At 39.9% G+C, this 16,804-nt stretch overlaps 1 protein-coding gene across 10 annotated transcripts in view; it reads left to right on the top strand.

Annotated features, from left to right (window-relative positions):
* LOC140907213 (poly(rC)-binding protein 3) overlaps nucleotides 1–16,804 on the top strand; it is a 712,448-nt gene that overhangs the window by 255,201 nt on the left and 440,443 nt on the right. For all 10 annotated transcript variants that reach the window (XM_073332635.2, XM_073332633.2, XM_073332634.2 and 7 more), the window contains one exon: nucleotides 9,304–9,360. The gene's annotated coding sequence lies outside the window, so the exon portion shown is untranslated. The remainder of the gene's footprint in view (nucleotides 1–9,303; nucleotides 9,361–16,804) is intronic.

Below are 16,804 nucleotides of genomic sequence, written 5' to 3'. Positions count from 1 at the left end.
CCCAACTTGGTATCATCCACAAACTTTGTAAGTGTACTCTCTATGCCATTATCTAAATCACTGACAAAGTTATTAAACCGAACCAGAACTGATACCTGCAGGATATGCCCTTCCAGCTTGACTGTGAGCCACTGATAACTACTCTCTGGGAATGGTTTTCCAACCAGTTTTGTACCCATCTAGGTTGTATTTCCCTAGTTTGTTTATGAGAAGGTCATGCGAGACAGTTTCAAAAGCCTTTCTGAAGTCAAGATATTCCATGTCTACCGCTTTCTCCCCGCCATCCATAAGGCTTTACCATGTCAAGAAAGCTATTAGGTTTGTTTGACATCATTTCTTCTTGACAAATCCATGGTAACTGTTACTTATTACCTTCTAGGTGTTTGCAATTAATTGCTTAATTATTTGTTCCATTATCTTTCCGGGTACAGATGTTAAGCTGACTGGTCTGAAATTCCCCAAGTTGTCCTTGTTATAGATTGGCACTATATTTGTCCTTTTCCAGTCCTCTGGAATCTCTCCCATCATCTGTGATGCTAATTGCTAATGGCTCAGATACTTCCTCAGTCAGCTCCTTGAGTATTCTATGATGTACTTCATCAGGCCCTGGTGACTTTAATACATCTAACTTGTCTAAGTAATTTTCAACTTGTTTTTTCCCTATTTTAGCCTTTGACTTTATCAAATTTTCACTGGTATCCACTATATTAGACGTCCAATCACTACTAAACTTTTTGGTGAAAACTGAAACAAAAACATCATTTAACACTTCTGCCATTTCCACATTTTCTGTTACTGTTTCTCCGCCCTTATTGAGTAACGGGCCTACCCTGTCCTTGGTCTTACTCTTGCTTCTAATGTATTTGAAGAATGTTTGTTTGTTACCCTTTTGTCTCTAGCTAGTTTAATCTCATTTTTTACCTTGGCATTTCTAATTTTGTCTTAATTGTGTTTATTAACTAGCATTTCAAGTTCTTCCTGCTTACTCCCCATACTTCTTGCACTTCTGCTATTTAAAACAGCATGGTCTAAACAAAATAAAAACTTGAATGCATTACACCCACTACTGATAGTGACTTTTAATTACAGATTCAAACCGTGTTTGTATGGGTGTGTTTTAGAAGGTTTTATCTGGTTCTCACAGCACAAACAAAATATATAACATTGTATTAAAATGGGGTTTGATCAAGAATTTTCATGAAAGGGGCAATTTCTGAACATGGGCTGTTGGCTGATAAACAATTCTAATAGCAAAACTGTTCACTTTGAATGTCAAACTAGATAAAATGAGTTTTACGTTTTCAAATCTACATCTTACGAAACTGTTGTTCTACAGTGGGTCAATTAACATGGGGAGTACTTGGGGGAATATCATGAATATCACAGTCCACTGTAGTGTTAATTGACTTCTAAAGGTGTTTGTAATGGTTTTAATGGTGACATTGAAAAATTAATCATAGTTGTATTTATAAAGCAACTGCCAACTAGGGAAATTGCCAAAGCTGTTAAAATAGACTTCACAACATGAAACAAATCATCATAAAGTACAGGGGAATTGTTAGACTATAAACATTTTTATACGTGGAAGATTTTGAAATGTTTTTAAACGCTGGAGAAAGATGGAATAGGTTGGGTAGTCATGGGACATGAACATCACATTGTAGAGGTCTCTGTAAAGGCTCCATCATTCACCAATTTACAGCAGAATGTCGGAAACCTTAAAGGTTGCATCGTTTCACACCATTAAAGCAAAGTTCAGTGAATAGGTCTGCAATATAGCCAGATTATTTTCTATTATGAGCTTTAAAAATCAGCTGGGGCCAACTTAAAGTCAATTTACCATTTTATAGGCAGCCAGGAGCAAAGAATGCAGGATGAGTATAATATGAGGTGAGCGGGTGTACTACTGAATTTTGCACTAGCTACCAGTGATGAAGAAACAATGCCGGAAGCCCTGCAAAGAGGAAATTATAGTAATCAAGCTTCATTGTTGACAATGGCATGTATTGCGGATGTGAGGTCGTCATGGGATAAATAGCAGAGAAACCTGCACATCTGAAAACCTTTCATATTCAAAACAAGGCATACCATAGAAAGGATGTGGCTGAAAATAATACCAAGGGGGTGAGATCCTGGTCTCATTGAAGTTTTGCCATTGAGTTCAGTTGGGCCAGGATTTCATCCAAGACTCTTAATGTGGCTATCTATTATAAATATACTTTGACGTGCCAGTATAATAAACTGTTAAAAATCAGATTACTGTGTGAGAGATGGAATAGAGGGATTAAAAAAACTCAGAATGATGAGGGGTTTGTGTATGGTGGTTTAGCAGGATAATAGAGGGTTTGCTGATAAGATTTATGGTAATTTCAAAGTCTTTACCGTACAGGCTGCAATATCCATATAATGTTATCAAAACAAACTAAGGACCACATCCTATGTATTGTGCTTCCGCTTCCCATGGGAGTTTTGGGTGGGCAGTGAGTGCAGGACCAGATGCCAGTAAGATTCTCTCTATTACAGTTATTAATTTGAAAATGTGATATGTGGTTTGAACTAGTAGTTCTCTCATACTTGCTTTTCCTTGCACTTTTGCTCTTTTTCCCTTCCTCCCTCTTAAGTACGGCCAATTGCATTGCTACATGCTGCTGAGGCTTGTAAGTTTTTGCTTTGTAAGTCCATGAATGGCTATTGAGCAGGATGGTGTCCCTAGCCTCGGGTGACCGTCGATGAAACACCTGATTGCCTGTTCTCTTCATTCCCTCTGAAGCACCTGGCATGGGCCACTGTTGGAAGGCACGATATGGGGTAGCTGGACCTTTGGTCTGACTCGCTGTGGCTGTTCTTACATTATGTACAACAGTCAAAAGTGCATTTGTGCTGTCCAAGTAAAAGTGGCTGACTGTGAAAGTGAAAAGGTGATTTACATCAGTGTTGTCGTGTCGGGCAGTAATAAAACACTGGAAGACTGTTGGACACACATTATATTATACAATTATATAACTATAAACAATATAATTGGAGGCAGTTGAGCTTGTGTGCAGCAGGCTGTTATTTACCAGTCATCTCTTTCAAGGCTCATTAAACACAGATTTATACACAAAATAAAAGCTTAGCTCTTCAGTGGCTAAATATGTGGTGGCATTTATTCACAAAAACATAATATGTAGGCCTAAAGCTGTCATAATCTATAATGGATGTAGTCGATGGTTGTTAGTGAAATTGTTCAATGGCACTCTGGGAGAGCAATGCTGAGGTGTTTGCCTTAACGAAAGACCTCATTTCTATGGTTTTATTTTCATGTTCACACTAAAGCACAAATTCCCTGATCATGGCTTTTGAGATCTGAAAGGCAGGAATACCCTAAAAATCATGGAAGTGTTTTAAAATGCAAGGCAGACTTCTTTCAAAGACTTTCACCAAAAAGTGTTGCATAATCATAACCTTTTTGAAATACTGTAATTCTTCAATGCCATACAAATTTAGTGGGGGAGAAAAATCTTGTGTTTTAGCATACTTTTGTTTTCACTTTTACCTGGTATTCCAGCCAACATGTTCAGTTTGGTAAACACCTTATATAAATACAACCCATTTTTTTAACTTAAAAAATATATCCACAGAATGTTTTGTCGTCTTTTCTTATGGCTTTTTGGATTTAGAGAGAAGAAATGCAAAATGAAGCATATCATTATAATGCATATTGGTTGAGGCTCTTTGTGGAATTCTGGTCAAACTTTTTAAAAAGTTTGAGTGCCAAAAGTTTGGCATCTAAATTTATATTTAGACACTTATTTAAGTGGCTTGACTTTTAATGTGCTGAGCATTCACAGCTCCCACTGACTTATTTTTTATATATATACATGACTATGAAACCCCAATATAAGTCACCAAGAAAATTATCCAAATAGTGCCTGTAAATCTCATCTCAAACTGTGACTGTCAGAATTTAAAAATATAGCTCAGCAATACAGAATAGCTGACCCGTATGTACGAGATCTGCTTTTGTGTAATTTCTCAATCCACATTTGAGTTTTAAATGTTCCGCTTTTGAAAGCTTTTCCAAATACGCCATTAGTTCCAGCCCCATTTCTCATTCTTTGCCATATTTTCAACTAGCATTTCTCCCTGGTTTGACTTGTGGCAACTCCGAATGATGGACATGCTGCAGCAGCTAGATTTAACTTTCTTTAACTGGAGATCTTACATAATGATATTGCAGTGTCTTCTCTATCCTTCTGAAATGCCCACTTCTGGATTACCACATGGCATCACTGCTGACCTCAACACTGGAGTGCCAATCTGACAACAAAACAGTGTTTTTATTCAGAAGTACAACCAGGCCTTGCTACTTCACACCCTGCTACTCCACAAATCTGACTTCAGAATATTTAGTTGAGTTGTGATAGTTAAAACTAATTACAAGTCACATCACAAGTAAAATACACTTGACTAAGTGTACATTAAGCATCATAAGAGTTTGTTCATTTTAGAAACAGTGTTTTAGTTTGGGATGTTTGAGATCCAGATTCAAGTTTTCCACGTTGAGCTTTTTAAAACCTAAACATAAATCTATTTGCTGCTTTCCCCAAAATGTGTTTAATTTGCAATGGTTCTCTCAGTCATTTATGGGAATTAGTGAAGTCCAGCTATAATACTTACCTTCTGGAACATTGCCATCTTTTCACTGTTTAGAGGGAAAACCACGTTGGACAAGAATTATATTAGCAAGATGAGAAATTCAGGTTAACAAAAATACCATTTGATTCAATTTTTTAGTAAGACTGCTTTTGCTTTAGATTTAAAAAATGATAGAATATTTTCCTTACTATTATAAGGACCGAGTCTTCAGCATGTTGCACCTACTTCTTTACAAAGTGAGTGTAAAAGTCTACCAAATCAGCAAGGTGATGTTTTTGCACTCCTGTTATAGTCACTTTGCACGAGGGTAACAGGCTACACATGAAAAAAGACAGTGGAGAATCAAACCCCCAAATTACTAGATTTCAGGCTCATGTCAGTAGTGGCTATATATCATTGCTGACTAGTAGCTTTTTGCCTTGTAGTCGGTAAATACAGCTTTGAGGACAAATGTCCACGTTACAGAACTCCAGTGGCCATGGTACAGACAATGCTAATGAGTTGTCAAAGATGAAATGGATCATACGGAATGAAATTTCTTTTGATTCTGAATATGGATGAGGCACCTTAGCTGGGAGCAGTGTGGGGGAGCTTACATTGTTGCTACCCATTCTGTGTCTACCTCCTGGTGGATAAATGAGCACTAGCTTCTGCTCTATCTAATGCTTTTGTCATTTCATGGTTAGGAATCAGAGCAAGTGTAACTTCTCATCCACTTGACTGCAGGCGTTAAGTAAGTCACTTTGTATGATGTGCAACAAAATAATCTTACCATGAGCTCATCTTCTCTGGTTTTAGGATTCTTTACAGCAGTCACTGTTTAAAAATCAGCATTTACTCACCATTATCGTACACTGCAGTAACTTGTGCACCTCTAAGCCTGATCACATTTTCTGTGGGATGTGACTAAAGAGTAAGAATTATCCTAGAATTCCTCTTTTCTTACACAGTCACTCACTCTTCCTGATACCTTGCAGCATGGTTTCATTTGAATCTTAATGCTAAGGTTTGCTTAGTTCTAGTAGGTGTTTAAATGTTGGAGCCTACTTAATGTTGATAACATTTTTCCTAGTACTGAAGTAAGGGGAATGTTGATTCAAACCTTGCACTGGTCTAAAAAGAAAAAAAATTAGACACACACAGTCAGTGAGGTTATATCTTTTATTGGACTAGCTTCTGTTGGTGAGAGAGACAGGCTTTCGAGCTTACAGAGTTCTGACGCGAAGAAGCTATGTAAGCTTGAAAGCTTGTGTCTCTCACCAATGGAAGCTGATCCAATCTCACCCACCTTGTGTCTCAAATATCCTGGGACCAACAGAACTGCAACACCACCACATACAATAAAGATGACACTAAAAGTGGAAGAGGTATTAGAAACAATATTCCTAAAGAGACTATGGAATCAAAAGAGAAATTTTCTCTTTGGGTCTTGGTGAGCATCTGTTAAAGAAGAAATAGAAATATAAGAGACACAATAGTGTGAATAAAACTATTACTCACCTTTTATAATGATTTTTGAGATCCTCCGATGAAAACAGTTATGAAAGTCCCAAATATGATGATTATTACAGTAGAGCCTAGTTCTGCATTTTTGTCACCTTCTGTCCCCCAACTGAAGTTAATGAGAATTTTGAATGTGGAAGGAGAACAAAATAGGGCCCTTTGAATTCTGCAAAGAAAAACTGAGAATCAACCAGATGGCTTAAATTTTCACCCCAAATAATTGATCAGTGATGTATAGTTCACAGACAAGAAAACATCATTTTTGGATTGTTCTCTTAAAAGCAATGGATACATTTGAAGTTGCTCAGCAGAGCTTTGTTCAGTTGACTAGAAGCTCATCTATCTCAATAACCGAAAGATTCCCTGGGAAAGTTCCTTCTTATAGCAGACTACTGAGGTAGAGCTGCAGAAAAGTAAACAGCAAGTATGAGACTCTGTTCATTATTGTGGTGACAGACATGTAGACCTGTTCTTAGATAATGTCAGAAACTTGAATTTTTAACTGGCCCAATTGGAACTCCTACACCCACACAACAATGTCTGCTGAAAAATCCATATTTATCCCTTTTAATGCCACACAAGCAGTCTCTGACCACATTGCCCTGGAGCTGATTCACTGACACATTACAGACCGGAGCTTCTTTAATAATAGTGTTAATCTTTATGCCTTTGTTCCCCCGACGCTTTGTTTAAAAAACAGCTTTTTTCATAGTGCATGTGTTGACACAATTTAACATTTTTATATATGAGCACTGAAATGATGGACAGTGAGAAGATAGTAAGAGAGTTGTGTACTCTGCTTTAATTCTGTAACCTCTGTAGGTAGAGGCTCTGCTCTGGACTCCATTCAGGTTTTGCAATTGATTGCAGTGGGAGCAGTATTAGGCCTTCAAGTAGGGAGATTACACCTGTACCAGTAAGAGGCTGCTACTCCTCTGTGAGGGAAGGGGAAGACGGGTTAATGTGGGATAAGCCGAAAAAGAATAACTTGCTACGTACGTCAAGCCACATTTAGAGCCCTTATAAATTTTTGTAATTCTCCTACCTTTTCTTAGTTTATCCTGAATGTGATCTCTAATCTCAGTGAAGTAGAATTGGTTAAACAGTTCAGGGCAACTGATGTGGATCCAAAGTAATTACAGAGACAGTGAGTACAGTACATGTGATCTCTCTCTGTAGGTGTATCATTGGATTATATATATTGTATGTTCCTAAATCCACAGGGTAAATATTTATATTTCATTACTGTAATGCCAACGGAAGGTTGAAATATAATTTAAGCCCACTGTCAGCTATGCTGGAAGAACGCCAGGAGGTAATGTCAAAGTTCCCAGGAGTCAATGGCACGTGGTTAAGACCGGTCTGCTTCATAGCCAATGGTACACAAGGGAGTGATGTGGCCAGCATCACATCTGACTGTCTTTGAGTGCCCTAATCTGATGGATCAGGTACCTATTTGGAGCTGAGTGAACTGGAGGTGGCCTTTCAGAGGGAGCAAATACTTGAACCCGTGACCTTCAGAACTGTAGATAAGGGCCTTAACCACTCAGCCACCATGTGGGATTTTAATGAGGCTGCAACTTTAATCTCTTAAATATCTAGGAGTACCTGGCAAATAAATTGGGCAGTGCAGGTCATCACCATTTCCATAATCCCTTCAATATACTCAGGGGGGCTGCCATCAGCCCTCCCCATTTCCAATCTGGTCCTAGCCACCATGCTGCTGGGACCCCACCACATCCCTCATGTGAGGGTGCTAGAAAGGACGGGCGATTGACATTCCATTGTAAATGTAGGAGCACTGAACTCATCAATTGTATCCAATCACCATATCCAGTCCATAATGAATACCTGCACTGGACATCTACTGCAAGGAGGCACCAGAAATTAACTTGGCTACCTCCCCTGATCCTAGACAGGTTTCCAGATATTTACTGATGCCTTCTTTAATATCGGCCAAAAATGTATCTGTTCCCTAGTTGGATCGGTATATCCCATCCTTGATGAATATCCGGTAAAATGGTATCTGGTAAAATATGCCTGTCTGAGAAATTACTAGCCCTCGGGTAAGAATTTGGCCACTTCCATGTTCACATACTGTACCTCGTAGCCTTGTCAACTCATGGAGGCTTCGCAGCTCCCTGCCACACTGTGCACTGAAAAGTGTCAGACCAAATACTGCTCACTCCCAGCTTTACATTAGTGCTGCTCCAGTGATTTCAGCAAAACTGCGTTGACGTAAAACTGGTTACACCCCCTTACCAACTCCCAATTAAAATGAGTCAATATAAGAAAGTAAAAGTACTTATCTGAGTAGTTTTCTGGGAGGTGGGTTGGCAAAGGTAGAATTAGTGTAAAATAAAAATCATTCCACCTCACTATCTCTCCCTCTTGATTTCCCTTTCCTCTTCCCTCTCTCTCCTTCCCTTCTACCTCTCATCTGCTCTCCCACTTGCTTTCTTACACCTTCCTGTTTTGTTCATTTGGGAGAAGTTGTTACAGACCTTTTAAAAATGAGCAAGGCAAGGGCAGAAAGAGGGGAGAAGCCACAGCTCAGCATTATTGCACGTTATTATTCATGTTACAATCCACCCTGCTTTTTTGGTGGACAGCCTTGAAATCTGCCATATTAGTTTTGGCCATGGAATTGCAGTCAGCTGCATGGCTCGAGTCATTAGTGTATGCGGGTGTATGGGCAGCCAGATATGATACAGGACCATTTACAACATTTTTACCTTAAACTCTTGGAGGGAGGTTTTCAAAGAGTACCTAGTGCACCAAGAATTTAGGCACGTACATCCCACTGAAAGTCAATGGGCTTTGGGTGCTTTTGACAGTCTCCTCGTCAATATACCTCTGAAGATCCAATCCTGTGATCTTAATTCTGGCAAAAAAAAACCCATTGATCTCAGTGGCAATTCTCTAAGTAAAAATACAAGATGGGCCACTGGTTGGTGATGCTCTATTTGTGCGTGTTTTAATATATAAAGAACGTTAATGCATATATCTATGGTAGACATCAGCAAAAGGTTTCAGGATGCTAAGTTCCCAGTGTAAGGCTTTTCCTCGGTAAAGCTTGGTATTTGTTAATCTGGTCTAAAGTTTTATGAAGTATAGGTCAATATCTTGTTATAAGAGAACTTATTACTTCATCTTCTACAGGTCAGATTTTCTTCAGACTGAGAAGGAGTTGTAGCACATGAGGATCTGATACAGTAGGTAAGTTGATTTCAATTCTCTCTCATCTAACTTTTATTACTTTGCTGACTGGTACTGACTAAACTGCAAATTTTACTCTCAATTACCATAGTGCAAATCCAGAGTAAAGCCATTGATTTTACATGGGTGTAATTGAAAATGGAATTTTAGCCACAGTGTTTTTCAAAGTGAAATTTCAGAAACATTTATTGTTATTTATTATTATTTTATTTTATTATTAAACTTGCTTTTAGTCATTGATCATAGACACTAAGAGATCAACACAAGAAAAATGAATTCAGTCCAATCTGTTGTTGAAATAAATTAAAGTAAACATATTTTTTATGGGAAAGGATAAACCTACATCTTATCTCATGGCTGCTCAGAGGATCCGCTGTAATTGATGTACTGTAACCATGCTCACAGAGTAATAACTATCCCTTTGGATACAGTAATGTCACCGATGAGGTTAAATTACTTAACAGCACAGTTTGTCCTTTCCTACTTACCCTGTCAGCTTATGAATCAGACAAGCTGTGCTAAAAACAATGTATCCAAGCATGTAGCCAGAAGATAAATGAGAGATTGATGTAAGGGTGGAATTTTATATTGTGCCGATCATTGAGTTCTACAATCCAGGGCAGTTGTTTAGTGCTTTAGAGTTATAGATGTGTTTTGCCTCTTGGTCATGGAACAATGCCATGGTCAAGCTGAAATCTTCCTTAACCTGCAATATGTGTCACTCTGGAATCCAAGCAGCAACAGTGGAGAATAATTTGAAAGGATTAAATTTAATCATGACATGTGGCTCTAGAAATGGTTTGTGGTGGTATCAACCACTGTGAAAATCATTAGTGTGTGGGTTGTGGTGATGAGAAGCACTCTGGTTCTCTGGCTTCCCGTGGGATTGCCTGTTATGTCACTCAAACAGATGAATTGTGGGAGAATTTATTTCCTTTGACAGAGTCTGGCAAATAAAGCTGAATTGAACTCATAGTGGAAGTTTCTTAGAACACAGTACAAAGATGGAAAAGGTAAATAGCTTTTAGTTTGGCATCTCTGTAAATCCAGCTTAAAGTCTGTCAGTAAATTTTGTTTAGTGGCATCAATGCTTGAGACCTTCAATTTGCAGAGCTATCAATTGTTTTAATCTTCATGAGTACAGAATATACATCCCTGACACAAATCACAGGGTTGTCCATTTACAATATGTGTAGTTGTATATATTAAATTGTCAGAGCAGTGATTAGAGTGAAGGTAGGGGAAAATATGATTTGCCTTCTGTCCAGGACTAAACTTGAGGACAAATCTATGAAATTGCATTCACAGTACTTCAAAAAAAAAATTCTTGTGCATTTGCATGGACTTAATCACTTCCATCACATACAGAAAACATTTTAGTTCCTTTGTTACTGCACAATAATTTCGTCTGTTTCTCCTTGCATTTTCCATGCGTGTTGATCTAGGCACCACATGTGATTTGAACTACATTTTTTCTAAAAAGTCAGTATATTTCTGTTACATTCGAAGAACAATCTATCTACTAATTACTTGGTGGTTAAAATGATAACTGTAAATCTCTATCGATATTAAACAAAATAGGCCAGATTTTGCCCTGATGTACACCCCATACAGCCACAGTGAGGTCAGTTCAACCTACTGGTATTCAATTGTTTGGATTGTAAGTTGCTGGAGTACATTTGTAGCATAGTTGATCAGGTGCCAGTTTTTTATTTCAAAGACACTGAATTCAAAGTTTCCTGGGATTTTCGTAGTAAGCCTTTGTGTTAATTCTGTCCATCAATATGTTTCCCCCTTAACTTGTTTGGTTTTTTTGTACGTGTGAAATATCTTGTATTAAATTATATACAATTACAAACTGCAGCCTGACCTTGCAGTCCTTCAATAGGAGATATGCACATATATATGTATAAATGTGCTGTGGGACTGAGCCCAGTACATTAAAGGGAGATGTGTTCTACAGACATGCTGTATCAGAAGAGTGATCTTCAAAATATCAGATTGAATTGATAACTGACACATCTCTCCATTTCTACATTATTTCTAATAATGTGGAATTAGTCACAGTCCTAACTCCAGAAAATGCCCTCTGCAGGGTCTTAGGAAGTCAGGGAGAGGGAAAGTGGTGGCCTACAGAAGAGGGGCCTGATCCCCTATGCACAAGAGATGAGATCTGTTAGCTGAGAGGACCTTCCATGTGTGTATCTTCAGAGCAGGATTTGGCCCATCATTGATATTTATCTCTAATATAAAGAATATGTTGGTAATTTTATGGACAGATACTTGCTTTGAAGATCTTGGAATCTAGGAGCCTGATCCTGCTCACACTAATGTCGGGGACCAAAGTCCCATTGACTTTAATTGGAAGACACTCAGTCCTAGATAGGCCGTGCTCAAATGCCAGGGCAGGAGGGGAATTGGAAGGAACAGCAAGAAATGTGGATGTAACAGTGATGTGTGTGTTAGTTCCATGATCATTGTTTGGATTTTATATTTTGAATATTTCATTTATTTTTAAAAATAGGGGAATGGCTGGCAATATCAGTGGTTTAGTGTCAATGGGGAGAGGGCTCTAGGGTCTTTAAGCCTTTTGGAAATATAATGAGGAGGCTGGCAGACTTGGTCAGAGAAGGGATTTCCAGAAAGCATTTCTCATATGAAAAAAAGTATAGAGCTGAGAGGAAGAGGAATAACCAATTTGGATTGAAGAAACCAGTTATGCCTGGGGTTAAAATAAGGGAAAGTCAGGGAAATGCAGCTAAAAGCAGAGGGCAATTCTCCTTCCCCTCAGCACAGCTTATACCACCACCGCCTCCTTGTCTGGTGTGATGATTAGCTCCCCCTCATTTCATTCTACTTTAACCACTGGCCAGGTGGCCTGCATGGAACGAAGGGAACAAGAAGAGCAGAAGGAGCTGAGTTTAGAAAAGTGGACAGGAGCCAGGTTTATTCAGGCCCTTGAAGGGGATAGGAAAAGGAACATGAATTTGATGCAAATGTGGTGGAGAGAATTGTCAAACCTTGCCAAAGTGCTGGAAAACAAAGCAGTGTACTGATGTGTTTTTATAGTGAAGAACCAGCATCCAGATGTTAAGAGCATTCGAGATACTGAACAAGTTAAACTGTGTTATTGACACTGAGACACAGGGGTAGTTTCCGGTGATGTTCAAATTCTGATCCACTGTGGAGCATGATAACCCAAATACCACAAAAGTCAATGGCACTTTGCTTTAAATATATATAATGTAGTAGAAGATCCTTCTTAGTCCGGGGGGTGCTTATTTTAGAAATTAACACTGAAGAGAAGCTCCCCAAGGTATATTCTCTGGGCCTTGTTTTCATTTACATATAACCTTTCAAATGCTAGTGGGTTTTTTCTTTGTTTAGCAATGATTTATCCAGAATAACTGTGAACACTTGAATGTATGTAGAAGTAGGGAGGTTTTAGCCTTAATTTTGCTTCTTTGGTTTTATTCCTCCTTATATCGCTTTGATGTTGCTTATATAGTGGCTATCCCAATTACGAATCACCAGTGTCACTATTGCAGTTCCGATCCTGTGCCATGAGTATTGTTCCTCACAGAGCTGAACTGGTGAATTAAAGAAAACCAAAACAAACCATAGTGAGGACAAAGCCTCTGAAAACGAAGCCATTTGTGTTCAGTTATTGATGTTTTGTTCCTGTTGCTGGGACGCTGTAAGATGGGACGACTGAGTAAAATGTCAGTAAAATTAACAACCTGGCATATGTGCAGTAAATACTGAAGATTGGATGTTTTGTTTTATTTTGTTTTTCTCGTTAATGATGCACGGCTTAATGTATCATTATTTTTGTTCCTGGTTTTATAGCAGCCACGCTTTTTTTAATGTTAATGGTTCCTATTGTCTCTAAAATACTCTAACCTGTTAGTTAAATTGAGCATTCTCCCCAGGTCATCACTTCACAATGTTATGTTTGTTTATGTAACCCTTCTGCTAGGGGGCGTCGGCAGCAACAAGGTTCAGATTCAATATCTAGGGGATCCTCTTAACAGTACAACACAGAACTGGCTTGAGTCCCACCCAGTAATCTGGGAAAATTTAACCACCACCCCTGGGTGCCTCTCAGAGGCAGTACTTCTCCTCTCACAAGCACTGAGTTGGTGTATAGCAAAGAAAATCTCTAATGAAGAGGAATCCAGCGTTATTTTGAGAAAATGCCACATCCACAATTTGAAAGTAACTATGAGCAAACACCCACCCCTGAGTACGCTGGGCAGTGCCTTTTGCCTCAGTTTCTCACCTTGTAGTGTGAAAGTCTGACGACAAATATTCCTTTAACACATCACTCCCCTCTCCCTCCGCGGCACCCCACTCAGCTGGTTGTCCTGAGTCAGCAAAGACCCAGAGTTCAGAGGTGGAGTCACATGAGTCCACCTCCCACACCTTAAGTGGAGGGAAGGGGGGCGGGTGTCAAGCACTGCTACTGCTGCCTCTGCTCACTGCCACCTCTGCCACGATCCTCTCTGCTGCGATCACTGCCATGTCTGCAATGCCACATTCTGAGGTTCCCCCGCTCAATCCAGCTCTGAGTGTTTTCTCTGGGTAGCCAGGAATGCCTGAGCTACTGCCTCTTGGTTGTCTTTCACTGCAACACTGTCCCTATTCCAGGGCTAGGGCTTAGCCCCTTGTCCGGGTTCCTTCCCCACTCTGAACTCCAGGATACAGATGTGGGGACCCGCATGAAAGACCCCCTAAGCTTATTCTTACCAGCTTAGGTTAAAAACTTCCCCAAGGTACAAACTTTGCCTTGTCCTTGAACCATATGCTGCTGCCACCACCACCAAGCGTGTTAACAAAGAACAGGGAAAGAGCCCACTTGAAGACGTCTTCCCCCAAAATATACCCCCAAGCCCTACACCCCCTTTCCTGGGGAAGGCTTGATCCTAATCCTCACCAATTGGTACAGGTGAACATAGACCCAAACCCTTGGCTCTTAAGAACAATGAAAAATCAATCTGGTTCTAAAAAGAAGAATTTTAATTAAAGAAAAGGTAAAAGAATCACCTCTGTAAAATCAGGATGGAAAATACTTTACAGGGTATTCAGATTCAAAACACAGAGGATCCTCCTCTGGGCAAAACAATAAAGTTACAGAAGACAGGAATAAACCTCCCTCTTAAGACAGGGAAAATTCACATAAAACAAAAGATAAATTAATCCACCTTGCCTTGCTTACCTATACTGGTTGCAATATTGGAGACTTGGATTAGGATGTGTTGGAGAAGATGGATTTCTGTCTGGCCTCTCTGTCCCAAGAGAGAACAACCACGTAAACGAAGAGCACAAATAAAAGCCTTTCTCCCCCCAAGGTTTGAAAGTATCTTGTTCCCTTATTGGCCCTTTGGGTCAGGTGCCAGCCAGGTTAGCTGAACTTCTTAACCCTTTGGAGGTAACAGGATGTTGCCTCTGGCCAGCAGGGATTTTATAGCACTGTATACAGAAAGGTGATTACCCTTCCCTTTATATTTATGACACCCCTAGACTAGCTCATCAATGACTGCAGCTCTAGTAATCACTGACCAGAAACAAGGACTCCCAACTGAGTACAACCAGCTCTGGAAAGGGGAGGGTCAAATGGTGTCTAGGACTCTTTAGACAGTCCACACCACCAGGTGGGATCACTGTCCCCACCCCCTCTCATCTTCAGTGGGATTTGGCATCCCAACCCCTGGTTAGCAAGAGAGGTTCAGTTTAGGGTGACCCCCTTAATCAGGGCATTAAGTACAGTTCTGCTCCTTTTCACTTATGCAATAAGGATAACATTAATTACCCCTGCAATTAATACTGAAGTGAACTGTAACCCAACATCAGCCAAAATTGATCACTTTGGCAATGCAGGTCTGTCTGCTGAACACGAAGGCAGAGTAGATGTGTGTAGGCAAATACGGTCTGTTCCTGAAGTCTTTTCCTCCAGGGCATCACTAGATGTCGGGGAGAGCTCATTCAGATCCTGCTTACATCCAGATAAGTGTTCTGTTTATGACCTGGGGGCACAGCATGTGCTGAGGGAAGGGTAGAGTAAGCCTTCCTCAGGGTGAGGTCCATGCGAAGTTCTGTCCCCTACCTCCTTTCAGTAGGTGCGGAACATCCCGCCGTGTATGGCTGGTCAGCTCTACAGGCTGGTGGAGCAGTGTGTGGAGCCAGGTACTTGCCCCCTGCTCATCTGTCTCCCACCTTTGTGGGTGAGTATTGCCCAGAAGATGATGCATAGAGGGAGAAGTCCCTGCGCTGCTGGGAGCATAGGGACTGCAATTATTCTTGTTATTTTGTATCTCTAACCTTTTATTTTTAAGCTCTACCAGTATTACATTTTAGTAAGACTCTCAGTCCAAAACACTGTGGTGAGAGCTTTTTGTCTGTGTGACTGATGTACCCAGTGCACTATGCTATTTCTGTAATGTTGCAGGACATGGTGTATAGAAGGAGACCCATTCTCCCTCTGATATTCTTTCCCAGTTATTCTACATGTACTTATGCAAATGAGCTATAATAATGTCAGAGCTATGCCTAATTAGCAAGAGATCCTCCTTGTTAAATATCTTCTTCCTTCTCCTGTGTATTTTCTCTCGAGATTTCCTTGTAATAAGTCGATTGACTTCACATGAAGTGGCAAAGTGTCTTTAGTTTAGAGGAAAGAAATAATGGAAATTCTTGTAAACTACTGTATGTTCCCTAATAAATTCATCATGGGATAACCAAATCCCTCTCCTGAAGAGCTAAGATAACATACTTAGCTTTTTCTGTCACTTTCTCTGGCCATGTTAGTAATTCTGAAGATACTGGTGGGTGACTTAAGAGTTAAGTGCTTTGTCACATCAGGACGTTGAAGTGCATTGAAGTGTCCTGCTTGGCTGAATAAAGGCACAAGTCGGGGTAAAAAGGGGGACAAGACCTTAATTGTTCTTAATTTACATTTGATTGTGCACCAGATTCCAGAATGCAGGGAAACCACTGGTTGAAGGGAAAAATTAAAACAAAAATACCAGCCACCACTCCTCCCATACATGCACCTCACTCTCCAGCCACCTTATATTTTGATTGCCACAGCTATTCTCATTAAAACTCGGGCAGTTTTGACTTGCAAAATTTGCTTGCCAGAGGTATTCAACCACTTTGTTCTTTTCTATATTTTATTTATGACAGAAACTACTTTCTTTACTTTATAGTTGCATAGGGAAAGGTAGGAGAGAGGTCCTGGAGGCCAAATTTACCCCACTAGGTAAGAAATTGAAGTCCAGGACCTCCATGGTAGCATTCTTTGAAATAGTTCCAATTCCCCATGCAGTTAGATGGGCAGAACTGCAGGGTCTCATGCATGGATGAGATGATGGTGTAGAGAGAAGGGTTTTAGGTTTATTATGATCTGGGGAGCCTTTTGAGAAAGGAGGAGTCTATATGCAGG

This window comes from Lepidochelys kempii, chromosome 2, assembly GCF_965140285.1.
Source record: "Lepidochelys kempii isolate rLepKem1 chromosome 2, rLepKem1.hap1, whole genome shotgun sequence".
In the NCBI taxonomy this organism is placed as follows: Eukaryota; Metazoa; Chordata; order Testudines; family Cheloniidae; genus Lepidochelys; species Lepidochelys kempii.
Note: the sequence above shows the minus strand (reverse complement) of the source record. Positions and strands in the feature narration are given on the sequence as shown.